Raw genomic sequence first — 24194 nt, 5'->3', positions numbered from 1 at the left:
CTTGGTTAATTTTCTGTACATTAGTTTAATGAAAAATAGTTATTTATATTATTTGTAACACTTTAAGTAAGTGACAATTTGATGTTAATATTTTAGTTTTTCGAAATATTTCTTGCTTTTAAGTTTATTTATATAGTGAATATAATAGATATTTATATGTTAACGAGCACCAATACTCCTTTTAAGGAAATAGAGGAATAAATACAAATAAATGTTACAGATGTTAATATATTAGTTTTTCGAAATATTTCTTGCCTTTAAGTTTGTTTATACAGTGAATATAATAGATATTTATATGTTAACGAGCACCAAAACTCCTTTTAAGGAAATAGAGGAATGAATACAAATAAATGTTACGGATGTTAATATTTTAGTTTTTCTAAATATTTCTTGCTTTTAAGTTTATTTATATAGTAAATATAATAGATATTTATATGTTAATGAGCGCCAATACTCCTTTTAAACAAATAGAGGAATCAATAAAAATAAGTGCTATTTCCTATAATTACAAAATAGCGAGAAAATTTCAATATAGATGTTAATTTTCTTCAAAACAAAAATAAAAATGAATAGCTGCAAAATAAAAACATAATAATGAGAATTGTTTACTCTTTACATTTACAGTAATATCTAACTATATTCCTAAAGTATTGTTAGATGTCATCAATAAGGCAATGGTGGAAAATAAACTTTGAAAAAATGTGTAGCGATGATGTCAAAGTGGAATGTCCTTAAGGGGCTTAAATTTTTTTTTCTTGACTAAATTGTTGTTTTTTTGAAGAAATTTTTTTTTATGATCTCTTTTATTCTGAGCAATTCGACACCAAGCATAAGATAATGCTAAAAAAACTTCCGAAGCGTTAGCAAAAATACTGAAATTTTCCTCCTGAAAGAAAATTACACATCAAATTTCTAAACTGGAACCGCCTCATAACTCAAATATTTTGTTTAAAGTTATTTATTCTAAGTCGTAAAATTTTGTTAATGTTATTTACTCAATGATATATCCGTGCTTTGGTTTCCATGCAATTTTAATCTATCCTTAATTCTCCTAGAAATTCGTCGCAAACATTTATGCGACCTCCTACAAATTATAACGTTTTTAAATTTGCACATTTCGAAAAAAAATAGACTAAAATTGTCATTTAAATTAAAATCTGAAACCTGCATAGAGATTGCAGATTTGAAATCAATTATATGAAGGCATATAAGAACTGTTAAAGAAACTTATACAGTTCAAACAAAATGTTCCTCATTGTTTTATATGAGAGATATGGTTTATTAATATTCATTAATAAAGCTTAATATGTTTCGCTGAATAAAAAAAAATTAAAAACAATTTTTCATTTTCAATTTAAAAGAGAATTCTCTTTTTTTGGAAAAAGAAATAATTTTTAGAAATATCTACAAAGTACAGTGAAAGAGAAAGAAATGAATTTAAAATGGTACTTTTGAGACTGTCATGTTCATTTTTCATCTTTAAGAAAATTACAATTATTCGTTTGATTTATAAAGAAAAGAAAAGTCGAGAATTTTTCCAGTAATCTAATTTAATAAGCCTCAGAAAAAGAATTTTATTTCTTTGATGCTTCAGATTTTTTTTTAAATTCTCGTAAGGTTGGTTGAAATATATCAAAAATTTAAAACTTTTTGCTATATTTCACTTTAGGACGGTGTATTTTAGAAATGAAAAATACTATATGCCAACGCTATGAATATTGAAGCAACTTAGCCGGTGTTTCTTGATATAATAAAGCAAAAAAGTAAAAAAAAAAGATTCTTCTCTTTTCCAGGAAGTGGCATTTCTGTCTATATAAAAACGTGAAATCAAAGAATAGTCTTCCATTTTTGGATTCGTTCCAAAAGACCCAATCATTCGAGGCTTTTTCTTTTTTATTGGATTTTTTAAAATTACGAAATTGCGCTAACATATATCTAAAACCTCTTTTTCAAAAGCACGTTTTGTGTATATGAAGAATTCATATTTGAAAAGCTATCATTGAACAGTTTTTTTTTTTAAAAATTCTTTTGGGATTTGGGAAAGATGGGTTTATTTTTTTGGGAGATCAAACTTATTTTCTGGCTTTCATTTGGAAAGTCAATATTGAAACCTGATGTATGAATAGCTCAATGTTTCTGTATGGTAATTAAAATATCCACTAATGAGTTATTCAATTAGCTGAGGTGAACAAATGGAAGTAATTACTTGCACGCGCTGGAATTGCATTTAATATATTTTGTGCCATTTCGGAATATTTTAATAGTTAAACTGTTGTATTTCTTGGCGGTGCATTAGAAATAATAATGAGTGCAAGTGGTAATAGATTATCGGAAAATTATTTAAAAATTATTTCATGTTTCATTTGGCTTCTGAACTAAATTTTTTTAATATAGCGCAATTTTAACTTATTGTAGAAATATGAGGTAGTTAGTCATTCCTGAAAAATGCTTTTTTCTTCTGAATGTACAGATTTAAATTGAATCAATACTTATCATAAAAATATTCAGCGTTAAGTTTAATTTAGTAATAATTAATTTAGAATATTCAATATTTTTGTCATATAAAAGGGCTCAAAATTGCGCCAGATGAAAATAAAAATCAGTAACAAATATTTACCAATGGCATTGGCAATTTAATTGTCCCGTGCATTTATTAATTCAGCTTTATTGTTTATTAAAACTTCGTAATACTTTTCCTTATAAATAGATATAATTTGAAATTTATTCAGTGTTTTCTTTTAAATTATTAATCATTTAAGAAATAAGATTTAACTATAATAACACTGATGAACAAATGTGTTGATGCATTTGTGCAAATACTTGATCTGCGGCCTTATTCGTGGGCGAAGATTTCAAATCTCACATTTGCTTCGCTCCCAGAGCTACAGATTTTCTTAATGACACATCTTTAGTCTATTTTTGTCAAAATGCACAAGTTTAAAAACGTTGTATATAACAGAGCGAGACGTCAATGCAACGACAAACTTCTAGGGTAGTTGGAGCACATCATCATTGCGTAGGAACTCATGCCCGTAAAAATCGTAGTACACGTCTAGGGGTGCTTCGCTATTATGATTTGCTCAGAAGCAAATGCATAAACAGTTCATAATGGGGAAGTGTCCCTAGCGGCATATGTCGACATTTCTGGACGTGCTTTCCAATACAATATAAATCCTGATGGTGTGCCTTACGAAGTTTGACGCGACATTTATGCGACTCCTTGTTATGTATAACCTTTTCAAACTTGTACATTTCGACAAAAATAAACCGAAAATGTCAGCTAAAAAAAAATAACAAAGCTTGGAGAGGGAAACCGGTTACAGATTTCAAATCAGCAGTAACGAAGTATCTAAAGTCTGTTAAAAAATCTCATGCAACAGGAAAAAAACTTGTTTCCAAGTGTAATTAAAACAACGTTATGTAATTACGCGATTCTGATTATTCATCAAGCGTATTATTAACAACAAAGAAAAAAACAACAGCTTTTTAATATAGTCTACTACAAGATAAGGATATTTTATGTATAAAATGTCATAGCTATTAAGTATATCAGCTTCATACGATTTTTAAATCCGTTGTTAAGTTTAAATTGTTGCCAGCTACTATTGGAAAGAGGAGGTGATTGATGCATTTGTATGAAAGAATTTGAATTGTTCACTGTTTTGTTTGAACGAAAATGATACTCTGCTCTCTAATGTACATATAATCTTCAAATTTATGTTTTGACATGTTTCCTGCTTTCTTGGAAGAAACAATGAAGTCTATCTATCTATCTAATCTGTTGTTGTTGTTGTTTCTAAAGCCACTTGCCACACGAGCAAGCCTGCTTGGTGAAACAGGGCAAATTTAAGGCAGAGTTTGCGTTTTTTGCTTTTCAGTGGCGCCATCTATGGCCAAGAATTCGACTTCTGCCACACCATACGTTGTACACGCTTATAGGGCGGACCCATTCATACATCCATTCATTCGTCCACAGATCGTAATTTTGACTTAAATCAGAGAACGATCGATCTCCCATCCAGTACCCCCAGAGCTATTGATTTGTTATAGGAACATGGAGGACTTTTGCGACTCGACAGATTTAATGTGCATCAGTCACTTTACTACACGGGGAGTCTCCGACCAGGCTATCCCGGCTAATCTCTCTCTCTCCCTCTCTCTCGTTATGATATATTCTAACTTAAATATACTTTTAAATACTTTGAAATGATTTTAATAATATTTAAAACATTGTTTGCAGTTTGTAATAGTGTTTCAAATCAAATTCAGATTAAATCCCAAGATAGAACTTCTTATTCTAATTTTTCTCTAAGATATATCTTAACTGACATTCAATTTTAATTTACTTTAATGCACTTTATAAAGTTTAAAACAATGTTTATAGTTGAATGTTTGAAAACATGTATTTAGCATTTTTCTAAATTAGCATATTAATATATTTCAAATTAAGATCTTTTCTTTCTGAAAAGGAAAAACTATGCCTTTACGTTTGAAGCTTCAAGATAAAATTAATAAGTACAAACTCTTTATGTAACATTTCCTTAAAATAAATTAAGATCTGTTTTGAATAAATTTTCAAAAGGTTTAAAACAGTGTTTAGAACAAAGTTTAGATATTGAAACAATGTTTGAAATAGAGTTTAAAATAATATTTCAAAAACACATACGAACTAATCTAAAATTAGTAACAAATTTTCCTTTTTTAAAAAAAATGTGCTTTTACAGTTGGGACTTTAAAAAAAATTAATAAGATCAAAATCTTTATTCGAACTATTCCCTAAATTATATTCTAAGATACACTTTGAATATAGTTTCATGCACTTCAAAAGCTTAAAAATAATGTTTGAAACAGTGTATATTGTTTGAAACAATGTTTAGAATACTGAACAAAGTTTGAAATAATATTTCAAAAACACATACTTAATATTCAAAACTAGCTGCAAAAATTAAGAGTTTTCTCTTCATAAAAAACTTTGCTTTTGCAGTTGAGACTTCAAGATAAAATTAATAAGATCGAACTCTTTATTCTAACTTTTACCCCAAAAACTTTGAAACTAGTTTTCCGAAATTCAATCCATCTTAGCTAGAGTATGACCTCTTTTTCTCAGACTTTAGGTATGCGCATTTATCTTGGCGAGGTCCCCGACGTTGAATTTAGATATATTTCATCCATTTATATTAATAATTTTGCGTCGCGTTCTGTCTTTTCCTCTCAGAATACATCATTTTTCTTCAGTTTATACTTTCATGACATAAAGCTAGATGGATGCCAGTGAAAAAATACTTTGGAAAACCTAAAAACAAAACTTATCGTTAATTTTAATACAATGCTCTTTTAAACAAAAAACTGCCTGTCATAATATTCAAGCTTTATTTCTTAAAATATGGAACTGAATTAACAAAATATTTAGATATATCTACATTTACCCATCAAATGCTATAAAGCATTTGAGACTATATTACTATATTTAAATTGAAAATGACAAATATGCACTATAAAAAACTTTGGTGTTTAGTTGCTATATAGCACTTTTGGTGTTGAGATACACTAAAACTTTTTACCGTCGCATCTTTTTGTAGTCACAATTGTTATTTAGTTTTTAACTGTTATAATTTATTAATTTTTTAATTTAGTCATTTTTATTGATTCGTTTGTTTACTGACAACACATATTTTTATACACATTAAAATCATTTTAATGGTTTCATTGCAATTAATTCATTCATAATAATGCAATTTTATAATTTATCAATTAACAAATTTATTCATAATCACTTGTATTTTCTTTTGTTTGCCTTCTTTAATACATAACACAATTCATAATTTAGTTAAAAATTAAAACTAAAAACTGAAATTTTAGGGATTGTGACAAAACGTATTTAATTAAGAAACAATTCTCAAAGAATCTTTATAAAAAAAACTACAGAATTTAATAATTTCCTGATTAATTTATTGTTACCCAGCAATAACATATTCTTAAGTCGATTCTCCAGTACTAACATTTTGTCTAAACAAGTTCTTTACTCGGGAAAATAGAATATTTTCAAATTTTTACTGAACTCAGCAAAAAGTTTTCGTGTATCTGAGCACCAATAAAGATAGCAACTACTTTACACCACAGTAGTGCTCTACTAAGTGCTCCAACAACTACATTACATCAAACTACAGGGATACTCCCTGGTGCAGTGAAACAATTAGAAGGTTCTTTTACATCACGTGGCGTAAAATAGCCGACACCATGTTTGACATTTAATAACACCAAATTTTAAAGATTGCAATAAGATATGACACTCTTAATAATCAATTAAGTAATTATTACGAGACACTACAAAGAAAAAATCAGTAATTTAGATTGCATACATACATTAATTTTTAAAATAAAATTGTTTTCTAAATCACGCGAACACGGTACAAAAATGCTTGTAAAATTGTCGCATTGTATGGAAATGACATTTCTGGTAAAAAAAAAGAAACATAGTTCTGGTAATTAAAACCAAAATATGTGGTATTTAAGCCATTCGTTTGGCAATTTTTCGGTTTATATGGTAACTGTTCCGTTCATATGGTAACTGGGAAATTCAGATTTCTTAAAATGATAGTTCTTATTACTTTACATTTAGTAAAAAATACATAACTTCAGTTAATTTAACCGCAGAAAAGGTTTTTAAGCCATGTTCTAACTAAGGTATCATGATAAAGTTACCAAATTTTTCAACATTTAACGAAGTTTTTTCTCAATTTATTAAACCATATTTTATCGTGAATTTTTCCAAAATCATTACCAAAGAGCTTTGGCAAAAATTACCCAGCTTTTTCGTGTTCGCTTAAGGACAAAAAAATGGTAAATTTTACTATATTTTGGTAATTTTGATCACACCTTCCTTGTCAAAGCCACACCTTTAGCTGATATGGATTGGCATTGATCACCGCTGCTGTTTTACCTAACATAGAAAGAAAAAAAAATGCCAAAGAACATTAGAAAACGAATTTGTGCTTGCAAAGATTTCAAGCAAAGTTATTTAAAAGATTTGTGTAAGCCTTTTTTCCCCCACGACATAGCTATTTTAAATTTTTACATTCAAATAGGATAATTTAAAGGTAGATAAAGGTAAATAATTTTTAGGAACAAATAAAGCAATGGGGAAATATTTTAAACTTTATAAAACTCACTTTGTATATCAAACCAAATCCTTAAGCAGAACTTCTGCGGTGATCAAGTACTTTAATCACGAAAAGTAATAATAATCTTAGAGAGAACATTAGAAAATGAAGTGGTGCTATCGTAAAACAAGCCTAGATTAGAATTAGAAAGCAAACTCGGAAAGTCCGAACTTAATGTAATCAGGTGAACAAATGCCAGATCAGCGTATCTAAATTAAAAGACATTTCCTACAAACCATCTTGTTAAGAGTGGGCGGATACTTAAGTTTTGGAAGGAGTTAGTATAGTTCCCAGTCTTTGACGTTTCAAAGTTGAGAAGTCCTTGCAGAAGCCATTATTTGTTTTAATGAATGTCTGTATATTCCTAGAACTATTACTTAAACTACTATGGTTTAAAGTAAATATAGTAATTGTGATAATTACCGATTCCTGGTTCTTTTTTATTTCACTTCTAAAGATATTTCGACATTGATTTACTGGATTAAAGAGTTAACTATTTATTTGTAAGAATTTTTTTTTACAAAAGGAAACTACAACAATCTAATATATTTGTTTATGGAGTGTATAATAATAATATATACCTATATTAAAACTAAACTCATTTGCGCGACAGTCTACGTGCCCATCTCAGTTTTCTTGACCTTGACCTCTGGGGTGCAAGAGCAGATGTTCCGGTTAGATGGTCAGCTGAACGCGGAACCCCCAGTGTTTAGTTCCCAAGCATGCTTGGTACCGTTATGGTATACCTATATTACTACTTTTTTAAGTTTATCTGTATAATTATAAAGCGTTTCTATAAAAGGTGGGTCATGGAGGCTGAAGCTTCATAGTTTTGTGACGAAAGATCCGAGTATGGCAATGTGGTTAGCGTTACGCACATGCCGCTTTTACTTAATAGATAGGCTGATAAACCACCGATCTGAAGCTGAATGAGCTTCAAGCAACACCTCCTAAAAGAAAGAAGGCCTCAGCACGGATCAATTTAGTAGTCCCACGTAACATAAACTGCGCAGTGGATGAAAAATAAGAAAAATGTCACTGCGTTCAGGGTACTAAGTTGCGCAGTGGTTGTGGTAATACGAAAGAGGTCATTACGTTAAAGCTACTAAATGATCAAATTTCTTGTTTATGGTAACTCGTGCTGAGGCCTTCATTTTTCTAGGAGGTATTGCTTCAAGCCGCTATTGGGGATCAAACTCCAGTCCTTTCTATTAACACTGTGCTTTAACTGCTTAGCCAGCGCAGCCTACATATCCTTAAAAAATTATTTTCCTAAAGGTTCTAAGCGTGTTTTTATATTTTAAAGGTCATTGAAAGTATTACGTAAGAATTATTTCCAAAGAACATTTTACGAAATTTTAAATGTTATATAATAGACTCTTTAACAAATTTCATGTTTGGAAAAAAATCAACACAATAGAATGAGAATTAAACTGCTATCGTGCATTACAATAGTAATGTTACTTATATCCCGTCTTATTAAGTAGTAATTTGGAAAGATATTTACAATTATGATAGTAAACGTTTATGATGTTTTTTCTAACAATTACCTTTCTCTCCTTTTAACCAAAGTTTTAATTATTAACTTTGCCAAATAATGTAGAACAATGAAATTAACTTTATTTTTGATGAGGATTCTATTAATACTCGTATTAGTCGATCGTTTAATTTGCATGTGGTTCGAAAATTTTGTTATTAAAATAGCTTTGTTGGAATATGTTTTTTTTCAAACTTGATTAAAGCAAACCATTAAAATTTTTGATGTCAATAAATTTTTGATGTCAGTAGCAACTAAATTCTGAATAAAAGTCTGAATGTTTTAAATATACTTTCCTATTTTATGAAGGAATTAAAAAGTTACATATAATTTAAAGTTCGTTAAAAACGTCTTCGCGATATTTGAAATGCTTTCTGCTATAGATTTTAATCAAATCTATAGTAGAGAGCATTTACTATACGTAAAAAGAATGAAAATATAAAAGCTTAAAGTCGAATTTTATATTTTAGAGGATGGGGTAAGCAATATATAAGAACTTAATAAATTTTTACTTTAACTCTCTTTTTACTCTAACTTTAACTCTTTTAAAACGATAGTTCCAACGCTTTGCCTTTTAAAAATAAAATCCAGGGGATAAAACAATCAGCACAATGCAACACTCTACTGTTGTACAATATACTTTTACACTATGCACTGCTATAGAAAATTTATAAGATAGTACACATGAGATGACTTTAGAGATGACTTTTAAGTATTTTTGTTAGCAAAAGTGTTATAACTAAATTTGTAAAAATGCTCTTAAATTCGATTAATAAACACCTAATAATCTTTTTGTTAAAGAAGTAGAAAACAATATATAATATTAATTGTAGTTTGTATTGAACAGTGCGTATGTGTGTGTGTTGAAATGCTACTGTTGAAACATACAGAATAATATTTTTATTCTAAAATTCTTTATATTTTAGAAGAAAATTCCAACAGACTCGTTATTACATAATTAAAATTTTTTTAAATCAAATCTAGAGAGAAAAATAGTTCGAACAACGAAAACGTAATAGAAATAGTACTCTTACGTTATATACTACAATAGTAAATTAACAATACACTGGCGAAGAAATTGTAATGGATATTTCATAAATTCATATTGAATATTCAAAGTATCAAGTTTAAATTCATAAAGAAAATTTCGAGAATTAAGCGATAAAAACTTATTTTTAAGTCTTTTAATCAGATTGCCAAAAATATGAAAATTTTATTGCTTCTCGTATTGAGTGCATAATTGGAAAATTCTACTGCTGAAATATCCAAAATAATACTTCTATTTAAAGTTTAAAGCAGGCTTTTATATTTTCAAAGACAAAAGGAAAAAAAATGCATAAAAAAGTTGCAAAAAAGATTCTAAAAGACTCTTTACGATATATTAAAAGTTCTGTTCTTTCATCAAATCCAGGGAGAAGAACTGTCAGAACAATGTCATAGAGATAGCATTCTAACATTTTATTATAATATGCAATGACACTTTTATGAATATTAGCTTATGTGCATTGAATATATGCCAATATATATTTGATATATACATTGAATATATAATTTTTGAATATATTGAATTTGAATAATTTTTATATCAAATTCAGCAAGAATATAATCAGAACAATGAAAATGCAAAAAATGCAATAGGAATGGTACTCTTCCATTAGATATTGCAATAGTAAATTAGCAATACACGAGCAAATAAATTGCAATGAATATTTCATACAATCGTGTTAGATTGTCATAAAGTCAATTATAACTTGTAAAAGAACAAATCATATATTTAGCGATAAAAACTTATTTTTTTTTTTTGATCAGATTGTAAAAAGTGTGAAAATTTTATTGCTTCTTGTATTGAGTGCATAATGTGAAAATTCAATTTTCGAAGTATCTAAAATAATACTTTTATTTAAAGTTTAATCTTACGTTTACATTTTTAAAGAAAATAAAACATAAAAAATTACACAAAAATTGAAAAAAAAAATCGATTTTAAGATATTTTTCGCAATATTTTAAAAGTTTTGTTGTTTCATAAAATGCAGGGAGAAGAACAGTCAGAAAAATACAATAGAAATAGCACTCGAACATTTTATTATATTATGTATTACTATTGCAATACTAAATTAATATGGACACCTATAAATTAAAACATTAAAATAAAATATTTGTTTATGATGTGGAACATGTGAAAATTTTCTTACTGTTTACAATGAGTACGTAATCAAAAAATTCTATTGTTGAAATATTTAAATAATTCGATAATCCAAAAAGTTTAAAGCTAAGTTTTATATTTTTGAAGTCAGGAAATCATAAAAAACGTTACATGAAAATTAATTCCGAAAGACTTTTCACGATGTACATAAAAATCTATTCCAAAACTCTTTTCACGATATTTTAAAAGTTTTGCTTTTTTAAAAAATCCATGGAGAAGTCTTAGAAAAATGCAACAGAAATGGTAGTCTAATGTTCCATTATATTATGTATTGATATTGTAATGGTAAATTAATAATAAAGAGCACTAGTGAACTGTTTGTAATTTGAGCTTCATCTATAACATCCTATAACATTAGATAGTTATAGTGTCAAGTCTTAATTTTTAAAAGTGTTTCCTAAATATGAACGATAAAAACGAAAAATTTGTTTATATTTTGGAATGTATGGAGATTTTATTGCTGTTTACATTGGGAACATAATCGGAAAATTCTATTGTTGAAATATCCAAAATAATTCTATAATCCAAAAAGTTTAAAGCCAACTTTTATATTTTTGAAGTCAGGAAATCATAAAAAAACGTTACATAAAAATCAATTCCGAAAGACTTTTCAAGATGTACATAAAAATCAATTCCAAAACTCTTTTCACGATATTTTAAAAGTTTTGCTTTTTTAAAAAATCCATGGAGAAGTCTTAGAAAAATGCAACAGAAATGGTAGTATAGTGTTCCATTATATTATGTATTGATATTGTAATGGTAAATTAATAAAAGAACACTAGTGAACTGTTTGTAATTTGAGCTTCATCTATAACATCCTATAACATTAGATAGTTATAGTGTCAAGTCTTAATTTTTAAAAGTGTTTCCTAAATATGAACGATAAAAACGAAAAATTTGTTTATATTTTGGAATGTATGGAGATTTTATTGCTGTTTACATTGGGAACATAATCGGAAAATTCTATTGTTGAAATATCCAAAATAATTCTATAATCCAAAAAGTTTAAAGCCAACTTTTATATTTTTGAAGACAGAAAATCATAAAAAAACGTTACATAAAAATCAATTCCGAAAGACTTTTCACGATATTTTAAAAAGTTTTGCTCTTTTATCAAATCCAGAGAGAAAAATAACCGAATATTTCAATTATGAATGTTACATTTTATTTTGAAGAAACGAATAAAAATATAAAAATAAAAGTCTAAACTGGAAATATAAAGATAGAAAAATAACAGAATAAAATGGAATTTTCTTTTTGCTATCGAGGAAGCCAGACGTCCTGGTCCAAGGAGTCGAGACTTTCGATGACTGATAAAAACGTCAATCAAAAGGAAAAAAAAGGGAAAAAGGAAAAGGCAACAATAGAGAAGTATTCCCTTTCGATGTGTGCTTTGTTCCCTTTTTAGATTAAATCGTCATTAAAAGAATATCGTCTGCTATTTTCAAGGAATTCTTTCATTTGAGGAGAGGAATTATTCGATTTGTTTGACAGGTGACATATTATTAATTTGCCAAAGCTGTTCTTTTCTCTTTAATTAAATTTACTGGAAATTGAAAGAACGATGTTTTGCTCGCAACATTTGTTCATCAAATACTTTGTTAAAAAGAAAGTATTTTTATTCATTTGAAAGTCAAATAAAATCAAACGGAAATTCTTTTCGGAACATGTTAATATATTTTCGGCATATATGCGCGATTAAAAAACTAATTAATTTTATGGAGCATCAGAAATGTATGTAGTTCTCAAGTTTTAGGAATTGTTCAGCCATAACGGAAAAGAAATAAATTAAATATGGATGCTCGTAAAATTCCCCCCCCCCATAAATTTTATTGTATTTATAATGTAACAAGAATTCGAAGTAGTAGGAAAATGAGTAACGAGTTGTTTGTTAATAATGTGTTGTTTATTGGAATTAATTTAGGGATTGGAAAAAAAAGAATTAAGTTGTTTTTGATAAAATACTTAGTATAATTTTTTTTGATATAAATAACTATTTATCTGAACAATCCAATCTAACTTTTTAGTTTACCAACGCATAGTTAGTAGACCAGATTTCTGGGATGACATCTCTAGGTTGATTATAGATTATTGTCGTTATCTTTCGGTCAAAACTTTTTAATTATTAGACTACAACATGGAACATATAAAAATCAAATACAGGTTGATCAACAAGGAACTGTAATATTTCGAAATCTATTGTACATGAAGCATTCAAACTGTAGGAATAAATAGTACTAACAACCAAATTTACCTTGCATATGCTTTTTTTCTGAAATTAGAAAAAAACATATTTATTCGTCTGTTGTTTTATCATTTCATTTTCCTTTTGGGGCATATTTCTCCGGTTACCCTATATATCATAGATATATATAAAGTAAAGAAATGCATGAGAAAAACATAATTTTTTTAAAACTGAAAACATCCTTTTATTATGATTTAATGTATTTATTCAAAATTATCTAAATAAGAGAAAAACTGTATTATTAAATGTCAAGGTTTAAAAATTCGAACTTTAATTTCTTATTTTTTAATATTTAATTTCATAATTTTTCAAACGTGTTTCAAAATTTCTGCCGACGTGTTTTTTTCCGTAACATGCGGATAATATCTAACAACTTAGCAGCCAGAAATTATTCGAAATATGACAGATTTTTTTAAAATTTTTTTTCAGTGTGGTAGTTTAGATCATACTTTTTTTTCCTCAGTGCATCTTATGACAATAAGCTCAAACTCCTTTCTTAACCCCAGAAGTCAGGGCCTAGTTGAAAGAAGAGGTTCAATGTTAGATTTTAAATATTGGTTCTACCTTCATTTTGCATTACGATGCAGAGTAAACCTAAATTAAGTTTTAGAAAAAAACCCAACAACCTAATATACCCCACCCAACAACCTTATATGCCTGTAATTATGCTAACAAATTAAAGCTTCTGTTTCAACTCCAAAGGGATGAAAGTTAAACATTTATTTTAAATCTGTGAAATCGTATTATGCTAAATTTAGCTTACATTTTTACTTTCATTTTTTTTCTAGTTGTGTAATTACTTATAAATGGAAATTTCATCGGCACAAATCCCAAATCAAACAGAATCAGTTTATTTTTCGTGGCTCGCAGAAGACAAACAAACGTGGAAGTCGAATTTTAAAGTGGCTTTGAACCTGAAAGAACTACTTAGCTTTTATATTCTATTTTTTAATATACCGTTTACTTACAAGCTAAATCAAATAAAGATATTTAGGCAAACAGTTTAGATTATTCTCAGTGTTGATTTAGGAATTGAAGATGCAACCAAACAAATATGATATTTAAGTTTAAATTAACTTATGCAAGGAATAAATATTTACTCCTGGTGAAGATAACTTTATAATAACAAAGTGTATTTTGAAATGGGCTTAAAACTAGAATTTAATATATATGGAATCCTTTTCTTGACGTGCTTAAAGCAAATATTTTCTCAGGATTACTCATAATTTTTTTTTTGTATTTTGATGGTACATTAATAAATGGAAAGGCTAAATATGCATGCAGTTAGTTTGGTATTGCTCTTGGCCTTAAAGCTTTTAATCAATATATGAAACTATAAATAGTTTCTTAAAATATACTTTAAATAAGACAAGTACTTAACATTGTTATAACTAAAACAAAACTCCAGCGAAAATAAATCCTAAATACGGCTTAATATTTATTTTAAAAATTTAATTTGAAATCTCGAAGGAAAATAATAAAATATTTCAGCTACATTTTCTTTTCATGAGGAAAAATGAAATAAGGTCTTTCAGTTGATGTAATATTGTAATAGACTCTGTAAAAAATTCAAGAAAACTGATTTACTGTAAAATGTACAGAGAAAGTAGTCTGTATTGATGTAAATTGAGCCACGAAAGCTTTTTTTCATCCTTTAGGACATCACGACCAGTATTTAGTCTAATTTTTCAGATTATAACTTATAACAGGATGGTACAGGGTTTAATGTGTTAGCTGGATAAACAGATATTTATGGAGCTCAAATCCTGCGATAACTTAACAGTTCTTCACTCATATATTTTTTTTCTTCCTTACTGTAAGTTATTGCGAGGAATATTGATTTTAACATAAGAATTATTGGATGTCTGATACCGTAATATTCTCATACCGTAATTTTTACCATAAATATTTAGAAATATTTCTAGGTTGATAATAAAAAAGGAGACTTCATGAGTTTCATCAGTTATTTTGATTTTTAGTATACAGGCTGGTTATAATTAAATTTCCACTTTGAAATGGTCATAAAAGATTACTACTGAACCAAATAATATTGAACTTGGTAATAGTTTAAATGAAGTCATAGGAAATTATATTTTCCGCAAAAAAAAGTTCCAAAACTAACCACCAAAGGGAAATGGTTCTTGAATGTAATATTTTTAAGGGAAGGCTTACATTGGTTTAAAATGTGTTTAAATGTGTGTCATCGTTTCTGAAACGTCTTACAACGCATATTCAAAGTGACACCTACCGTCTTCCGAAAGCAAGCTTAACTTGTAGTTCGTAGCTTATCATAAGCAGCTCGGCTATTTAACAAAAGCGCTGTAGTAGCATAAAATGATGCTTCTTTGCGAATAATATGGTATTTTTCTAACTGATATGAGTCTGCAATAATTACTCATGACCGTTTGGACAAGTTTAGCCTATTTTTAGCCAGCGCCTTATATGTTTATTCTAAAAATGGTGCAAAATGTCAGTATGGAGAAAAGCCATAGTTTTGAGAAAATGAAAAGAGCTTGTGGTTAAATTTTTTGGTAGTTAGAAATCTTCTCTAATGCAGCATTATCTGTTCTCATAAAAGTTTGCAAAAATTGGAAATAAGGCATTGATTTTGATAACTTTCATCAAGGTGGAAAAATGTCTTAAAATTGGCGATTTTTTTTAAAAAAAAGGATTAATAACTTTTCAAATATTTTATTTATTTGTCCGTTCTAAAGCCCAGATAGTTCTTTACAGCAATATGGCATATACAGTTTAAAATTATAGCTTTGCTTCAAGTGTCAGGCACTTAAACTGTGCATTTTTATTTTTTTGGGTTTAGAGCTTCACATAACCTTTCTAACAATGTTGCACACAACACCATTTCCCCCCTGGGTGGAGTATTTTGAACTTTTTTCGGAGGAAAATAAATTCCAGAGAACTTTTTTAAACTATTATTAAAGTCGATGACATTTGGTTCATAGCAGTTTTCTTTTATGATCATTTCAAAGTGGAACGTTAATTATACCCATCCTGTGACTCACTCTGTCAGAAAAAATGGTTTAACGTTAAACCATAATATCGATATACTTAACCATATTATTATGTCAATTTTTTCTAACTTTTAAAAGGTTTTAGCTAGAACATATATTTGTACAACAATAATAAGCAAGGATAATATATTTGGCGATATTATACTTTCTGGTTATTTTTTATCAAAACCAACCAATTTTTGCAATTAACTGAAGGAAATAACTTTATTTTCAAAAATAAAGTACATAACTAATTCACTTTATTATTAAAAATAAAGTAAGATTTTATATGAAAATACTTCAAAGTATGACAGAAAGGTATTGACATGGATTTAAGATAATCTGTTAATGGGCTACACAGCAATATAGACAAAAATGAATAAAAGGGTACTTGCGAGGGATTTAACATGAAGTATGATCTTCTTTTACGGCAATGGGGGTCCCACAACAAACTTTGGTGTTATTGACGAATGTTTTGGGACGATAAATCTAAGATCTTGGGACAATGAATCCCAATTCTCCTATAAGGCAATTTTGATTAAAAGGAAATAATTAGAAGTGTATCGTGAGAGGCAATAACTCTGTCTCTGTATTATTCTGTTTTCTTCTTCAAATAAGGTCTCCAGTCATAACAAGACAACAAACAAACAGATATACAGTCATAAATCCCATTAAGCGTGTTTGAGTACTCTTGGCAGAATAATTATGTCTCGGTATCTTCTCTTCCAAACCTTTCTGGGATTAAGGACTAAAGGAGTTGTTCTCCTAAAACATTAGATTTATGTCACAAACCTTTTTCAATCTTACAGCACGAAAATTCATAGTGAAACCTGTATTCTCGTCAGGGGATTGATAACTTTATTAAAATTTCCACAGTTTTTCTATGTTATGTTTGGATTGTTTTGATAGAATTATTTTGTTTAGGATCTTGAGTTCGTGTCATTCCCTTTTTGTAACCATTACTTTTTACCAACACTGATTAAACATGCATAGTCAAAACTACAAGAATATGGTTAAATGTACCGTGTTTCGGTACCTATGGGAACACATAAAAGCTGGGTAATTTATACCGATATCTTTGGTAATGATTTTGGTAAAATTAGCAATTGACAAAATTAAAATAATTTAACATTTTCAAAATTAGCAAGCAAATATGGTTTTATAATATGCATTAAAATCTGGCAAATGTGGTAAAATGTTGTTATTTTTTAACTATAATTTAGGATTTGGTATACAAATTATTTATTCAGTTAAATTTACTTTTCAGTTTTGTATTTTTTCTACATGTGATGTAAATAATAACTATAATTTTGAAAACCAAATTATCCGGTAAACCATCACTATATGAACAGTAAAATTACAAAATGAATGGTTTAAATACCTTCTATCTTGGTGTTTTTGTTATCAGAATTATTATTATTATTATTGTTATTATTCGGAGATGTCCTTACCGTACAGGACTGTAATTTAATCAGAATTTTTTCTTCGTGTACTATAATAAATTTAACATTACAGTAATGATCTGTTTCATCTTTGGTTACTTATTATTTGCAATTTGTTTGAAATTGCAAATAATAAGTAACCAAAGAATAGCTAATTTGTTTGAAATTTATTGCAAATTTATTCATGAAAACTCTATTGGAATTGACCATTAGTAATTGATATGCACTATTTTTAGTTTATAGATAGAAGGAAAAAATGAAATTCTATTGCAGAATTAAGTTACAATATAAATTATTTTATTTTATAGATCGTTTACTTTATTATAACGATATTTTATTTAATGATTATTTTTCTTGTCTATTATTTAATGTATCAAAATATTTAGCATATCTCTTTTTCTTATTAAATGGACAAAGAAAACTGTAAGGTTATGTTTGACGGAGCAAAAAAGTATTTTTATATAACTCTATTTTTAGTTTAAATAAAGAAGGAAAAAATGTGAAGAGAAATTCTTTCGCAAAAAAAGTATGTTAAAGTAAGAAAAAATTGGTTCCTTATTTACACAAAGGAAAACGTTTCCTTTAAGTTTGTGTACCCTTCTTGACTCGTTTACCTGAACTACTATTGCGCTTGCGCAGAATGGTTAATGAGAGCTTTTTTGAATAAAATATTCTCAACTCTCACTTTTCTTATCACCGTTTATGCTAAGATAGAAAAAAGAAAACACACACACGCTCGCCAAAGGTATTTTCTATTATATCTTTCGAAGGCAATTCAGATTAGATCCAAAATGCCTACCACGTAGTTGTTGGCCATCTAAATAATGTCCTGTCCTTAACTACATAAGAGGAATTGTTCGTCTCACTTGCTTGGCGAAAAAAAAAATAAAACTCAAGTATTTTCTCGGTCACATTTTATAGACTTTTTTGATAATACTTGTAGGTTTACCACCGGAAACAGGAAAAACCCAAGTACGTCGCCAAATAAAAGTATTCGACAAGAATCTTTTTCTTTTCTCAAAACATCTTTGCTGATGGTGTGTTCCTCAAAAAAATTTGTAATGCTACAGCGGAAGAATTTTTTTCTTTAGTTACTTTCGCTAAAAATAACTTAAGTGTGGTTTTTATATAACATTTATTGAATCTTGGCGAAAGTTTGTTAGAGTTTTTATGACGGTCATCAGTAGTACGTGTAGAGTATAATGTATGGTTTTTAATAACGTAAAATAATATTTTAAAATGTCATATTTTAAGTAATATATTTATCATTGATGTTTTATTTAAAAATTTAATATTTTTCAATGACGAATTGTTTCACGATTCTTTCTAAGTGAAATTTATGTGGACATTCTTTTAGTTTATGAAGCAAATAAAAATTATATATATATTTTTAAAAAAAAAGTATTTTTATTTAATAATTACTGAATTTTAGGGAAAGTAGGAGTATAATGTACGGTTTTATACAACGTAAAATAATATTCGAATAGCTCATATTTTGCTTTATAATAGTAATATATAGATTTTCTGGCTCATTCGATCATTTACTATTACCAAATGAAGAATTTTTCTATGCTTCCCTTTAAAAGGATGAAATAGTAATTTATGTGGGCATTCATTTAGTCTATGCAGCAAAAGAAAATTGTTTTTAGGAAAAGAATTGTTTTTATTTAATAATTATTAAAACTTGGGGAAAGTCCGTAAAATTTTAATATAATGGTTTATAAGTACGTGCAGAGATTCATTGTGAAAAAAAAGTTTAAGCAATGAGGAATAGTATTTCAATAGTTTAGTCAAACCAACACAAAATGTTATCTAAACTTTATTGTTCATTTTGCCATTTACTCCTTATTTTATGAAGATATTGTTCCAGAAAATAAAAAGTAATTAATATTTGATTACCTCTATTATCTAAAGCAAGAAAAGTTTTAAAAATATGAACATTTTAATTATATATGCATTATGCATTGAAATAAAAACAATTGATTTTGCATAAATAATATAGAGAAAAGGAGTGATAGAAAATATAAAGTATTCGATTGTTTCGACAATTTTCTCTTTAAATATTGATATAAAATTAAAAAGAACTAGTTTATTTGTTTTATCATGTGTAAAAACTTATAAAACTAGCAAAAATATTGTTATTAAAATTTTTTTGAATGGCCATTTTTAGGTTAATATACGAAAATTTTTTACATGTACACTAAACCCTGCAAAAACATTTCTATCTCCTAAAACAAAAAATCATTTTGAAGATTTTATTTAGAAACCTATAAACTATGCTTTGAACAATTATTTTAAAAGAAAAATGCATATACTTGTCTTTGTCGAAAAACATGCATAAAAATGAAATTCTACTTTTCCCTCTTAATCTTTAGTTTAAATCATGTGTGTTATAATCATAAGCACAAGTTAAAAATTGCAGACAATTATTTTAAAATCAACATAAGATATTGTGCTTAAGGGGGTGTAAAGTGTGAAAAAAACTGATTTTGAAATAAACGTATTTAAGGACTTTAAATCATTAGTCTATCCACTGTTTTCATCTTCTACAAAAACTACTATAACTTTGTAAATAAGTACTTTGTAACTTGGAGTACAAACAAAGGTAATGCATTTTTAAAAAGCTAAGATTACCTGAACTCTAAATATATAATAAAGTCGATTTCGAAAATTTTACCCGAAATCAGGTACCCTAATTCAGTACTGGTATTCATTTTGCAATTTAAAAGGTTCGTGTCCAGTACATTATATTGCTAATTGAACACATTTAATATTTTAATTAAAAAGAACTGGTATTTTAACAATAAAAACAGATATGATAGCTAAGACAAGAAATTATCCACATAGTTTCATTCATAATTATCTACATATTAGCTGGCAGATTTCTCTACAACTTCCATTATTACTTGCTATTATTGAATGAATCCATGAGTAATCTTCCTTGTTATGTATAGTATAATACAGAATCTGAAATGTGAGAATAAATTAGGTTTTGTAATCTATTAAGAATACCTGGAGGTATCAGATATCATATTCATTTCACTTCGTTAAGTAACATTACAAATGGTTTAAAATCTATTGGAAATGGTTTGACTAGCTTTGTCATAATAATACTACAACATAATTTTGCTGGAAGGCTTTGATTATTCATCATACATGATTCTATTCTGTCGTGACTGAAACATGATATATTCATCATTACTAGTTTAATCCCTTCTTACCTGAATTGATTTTGAGTTTAAATTTATTTCCTTTTCACTTTTTATTGCTTTGTGAATTTCTATTCCATTATTAATTCATATGTGTAATGAAAATTTAGTAAGCATAATCTTTCTCCTCCCTATTGGCAACGTAAAATAGAGTTACAAGTTTATTAATCTTTAAAATGAGATCTCCGTCTTTCTAAATAACTCAAATGAACATTTTGAGTTTATTAATGACTCAATTGATGTGATTATTTGAAGTCTGAAATCTAATCTGATTATAATCCCGAGATTATTTAGAATCTGAAGGAGGCTTACGAGTATATGATTAAACCACAGAATACTAATAATAATACTTGTAAATAACCCAAATTTAATTTCAAACCAAATGCTATTTACGAGTTTATTAATAAGAGAAATGAGATATACGAAGTTAATAATGACCCAGATAAGACTTAAGAGTTCGTTAGCAACCTAAATCTCAAAGTTATATATTAATTAGTAATTAGTACAAATTTATTTTCAGTTTGCAAACTTTCATAAGTTTTTTTAATAATGGGAATTTTCTCTATATATATGTTTTTAAAAAATGCATATTGATGAACAATATTCCAGCACCTCTGCATTTAAATTTTATTTAAATATTAATTAAAAAAAATAAAACAACTACTAATTTTGTTAATAATATTGTTAAAACTCGTAATTTTTACGACTGTTTACTGTTAAGACAATACAATTAAGACCACATTGATAGCACTGGGAAACAGTTATTTTTTGTTGTATGAGATTTTTGTGGCATGAGATGAGGGGGATTGGCGCACATCATTAGGGTTGAAAATTTGCATGGAAATTGACGTCATACGCCGTTAGGGACGCTTTCATATTATGAACTGTTTCCTTATTTGCTTCTAAACAGGTTATAATCGATAAGCACCCCCAGCCACTTACAACGATGCTTCCGGAAAGGGGGTTCTACAAAATTTTAATCCTGATAATGTGCACTAATTCGCCGCTTTAATTAGAAGCTACATTTAAGTATCCTCTTTTACATATAATGTTTTAAAACTTATACATTTCGTCGAAAAGTAGACTAAAACTGTCCTTTTAAAAACCTGTTGCTTTAGAGGCAAAACTAGTTTCAAATTTGAAGTCCCCATATCTAAATTAGGCAAAATCAAGTAATGCAACATAATTTTGCACACCAGTAAATTTGTTTTGTTTTGTTCTAGGTTATTATTTGAATTTTTAAATCCCTTTTGTATATTTAACTTGTAGCTCGTTTAAAACTTTTATAAGACTAACGCGTTTGTTTAAAGCCTTTATGAGAGTTACGAGTTTGTCTAAAACCCTTATGAGAGTTGCGAGTTTGTCTGAAACACTTATGAGAGTTACTTGTTTGTCTAAAACCCTTATGAGATTTCTGAATTTGTCTAAAACACTTACACGAGTTCCAAATTTGATTAATACGCTTATAAGAGTAACGAGTTTAAAACAATTATGAGAACTGCGAGTTTGTCTAAAACAGTTATGAGAGTTACGAGTTTGTCAAAAACCCTTATGAGAGCTACGAATTTCCTCTAAAACGCTTATGAAATATGCGAATGTGTCTGACACACTTATGGAATTCGCGAATTTGTCTAGTACACTTATGAGAGTTACAAATTTGTCTAAAACTTTTATGAATTACGAGTTTATTAATAACCTGAATGAGACTTCACAGTTTTTAAATCACTGAAATGAGATTTCAAGGTTTAATAATCCAAATGATATTTATGAATTTATTAATAAATTTAAGTCTTGCTATTTAGTTATAATCCGATTTTGCATTTGACCGAAAAAACGCATGGGGTTGCATATAGCATTTTCAGTCTATTTCTAAATTTTAAAGCTATAGAAGCGAATATTATTGTCGATATTCTACTAAAAATATTTACAACCAGATATTATATACAAAAAATTAAATTCAGTTTACTAAGTAATTCCCAGTTAGAAAATAATGGGAAACATTTTAATATTTTGTATCTGAGTAGTAATTTTAACCAAGTTTTCAAACCGTTACTTCTCAAGCGTGACTCAGTTAAAACTTTCTTATAATTATACGTTAAAAGATTTTAATTTATTTCCTCTAAAAATTATGAGTTAGGAAGACGATAATGCGTCACGAACATTTTTTTTGCTCACGTAAGCGGGGAATAGTAAAGCCTGCTTGCTTAAAAGAGAACAGGAAAATGTCGGAGACTTTTAATCAAGTTTAGTTGTCACATTTTCCCTTCAGACGTTACTGAAAGTCTCATCTCTTATCGTCGCCTTAATACTTTCTCTAAACAAAAGTATCTTCTTCATCATTTTAAGCAATATTTATATGACTTAGTAATAAAAGTTTCTAATTAAATTATGATATTTTGTATAAATATAGCAGTTGTGCAGTTTATATAATCATGCAAAATATATACACAGTTTACTGTCTTTAAATGGAAATTCTTTCCCATTCTCAAACTTTTCTTTCGAACCTTTAGAGGTGAATAATTCCTTTTCAACACCACAGGTAATCACGCCGTATATCACAATTGATAGATTATTGATAGATTATTCCTATACTGTTGGTATAATCTATCATTCAATGACTCTTGCAAAAATGTCTTTGAATTTTACCAGAATTTTTTTCTCTGTGTAGATATAAATAATGTTAAAAAGTTACCTATCAGAGTATAACTGTTTCTAATTGAATACTTTTAATATATATCTGCTAAAAACAGATAAAAATGCAGAAAAAAATGTTCCTGATAAGTAATTAAAAGTGTTTTTCAGCACGAGAAGTAATCTCCACTTGTATTTGCTACCTCATTAATAAAAAGAAAAACCCGATGTACTAACGAAAAGAACAGAATCGTATGTGAAGCTAAGGAATTAAGAGAATTACTGAAGTAAATCTTGGAGTTTATTATTACTTTTAATAATTAAAAATTTAATTTTAATAAGCCTTTTACTGAGTTACGATGAATATGAGTTAAGTTTTTGAAGATTTATCATGCTGCGTGGAAAAATCATTATTACTGAAAATATTCGCATACATTTGGCTACATTTATGCGTAAAGTTTTACTTTAAGCAAGAAATAACTGCAAATGAGATTCTGAAAATGATTGAAGAATTAAAATAAATTACTAATATCAGTCTAATTTTTATAAAAAAAATATTAGAATTATTTCAGGTATTTTCTAAATAATAAAAGTTTCATTTTAACATTATTATATTTTGAGGGAGCTTAAAAATCTGAAAAAACAGATATTTTATTTTGAATAAATATGAAATTATTTATATTCTGTAAAGAATTAAATAGAAAAGAAAATTAATAACAATTCATAAATTTATGTGCAAAAATATATCCATGTAATGTA

At 27.7% G+C, this 24194-nt stretch overlaps 1 protein-coding gene across 1 annotated transcript in view; it reads left to right on the top strand.

Moving 5' to 3' along the window:
* Nucleotides 1–24194, top strand: part of LOC107453302 (suppressor of lurcher protein 1) — a 1038548-nt gene that overhangs the window by 93618 nt on the left and 920736 nt on the right. The window lies entirely within an intron of this gene.

Source organism: Parasteatoda tepidariorum, chromosome 8, assembly GCF_043381705.1.
Source record: "Parasteatoda tepidariorum isolate YZ-2023 chromosome 8, CAS_Ptep_4.0, whole genome shotgun sequence".
Classification (NCBI taxonomy): Eukaryota; Metazoa; Arthropoda; class Arachnida; order Araneae; family Theridiidae; genus Parasteatoda; species Parasteatoda tepidariorum.
Note: the sequence above shows the minus strand (reverse complement) of the source record. Positions and strands in the feature narration are given on the sequence as shown.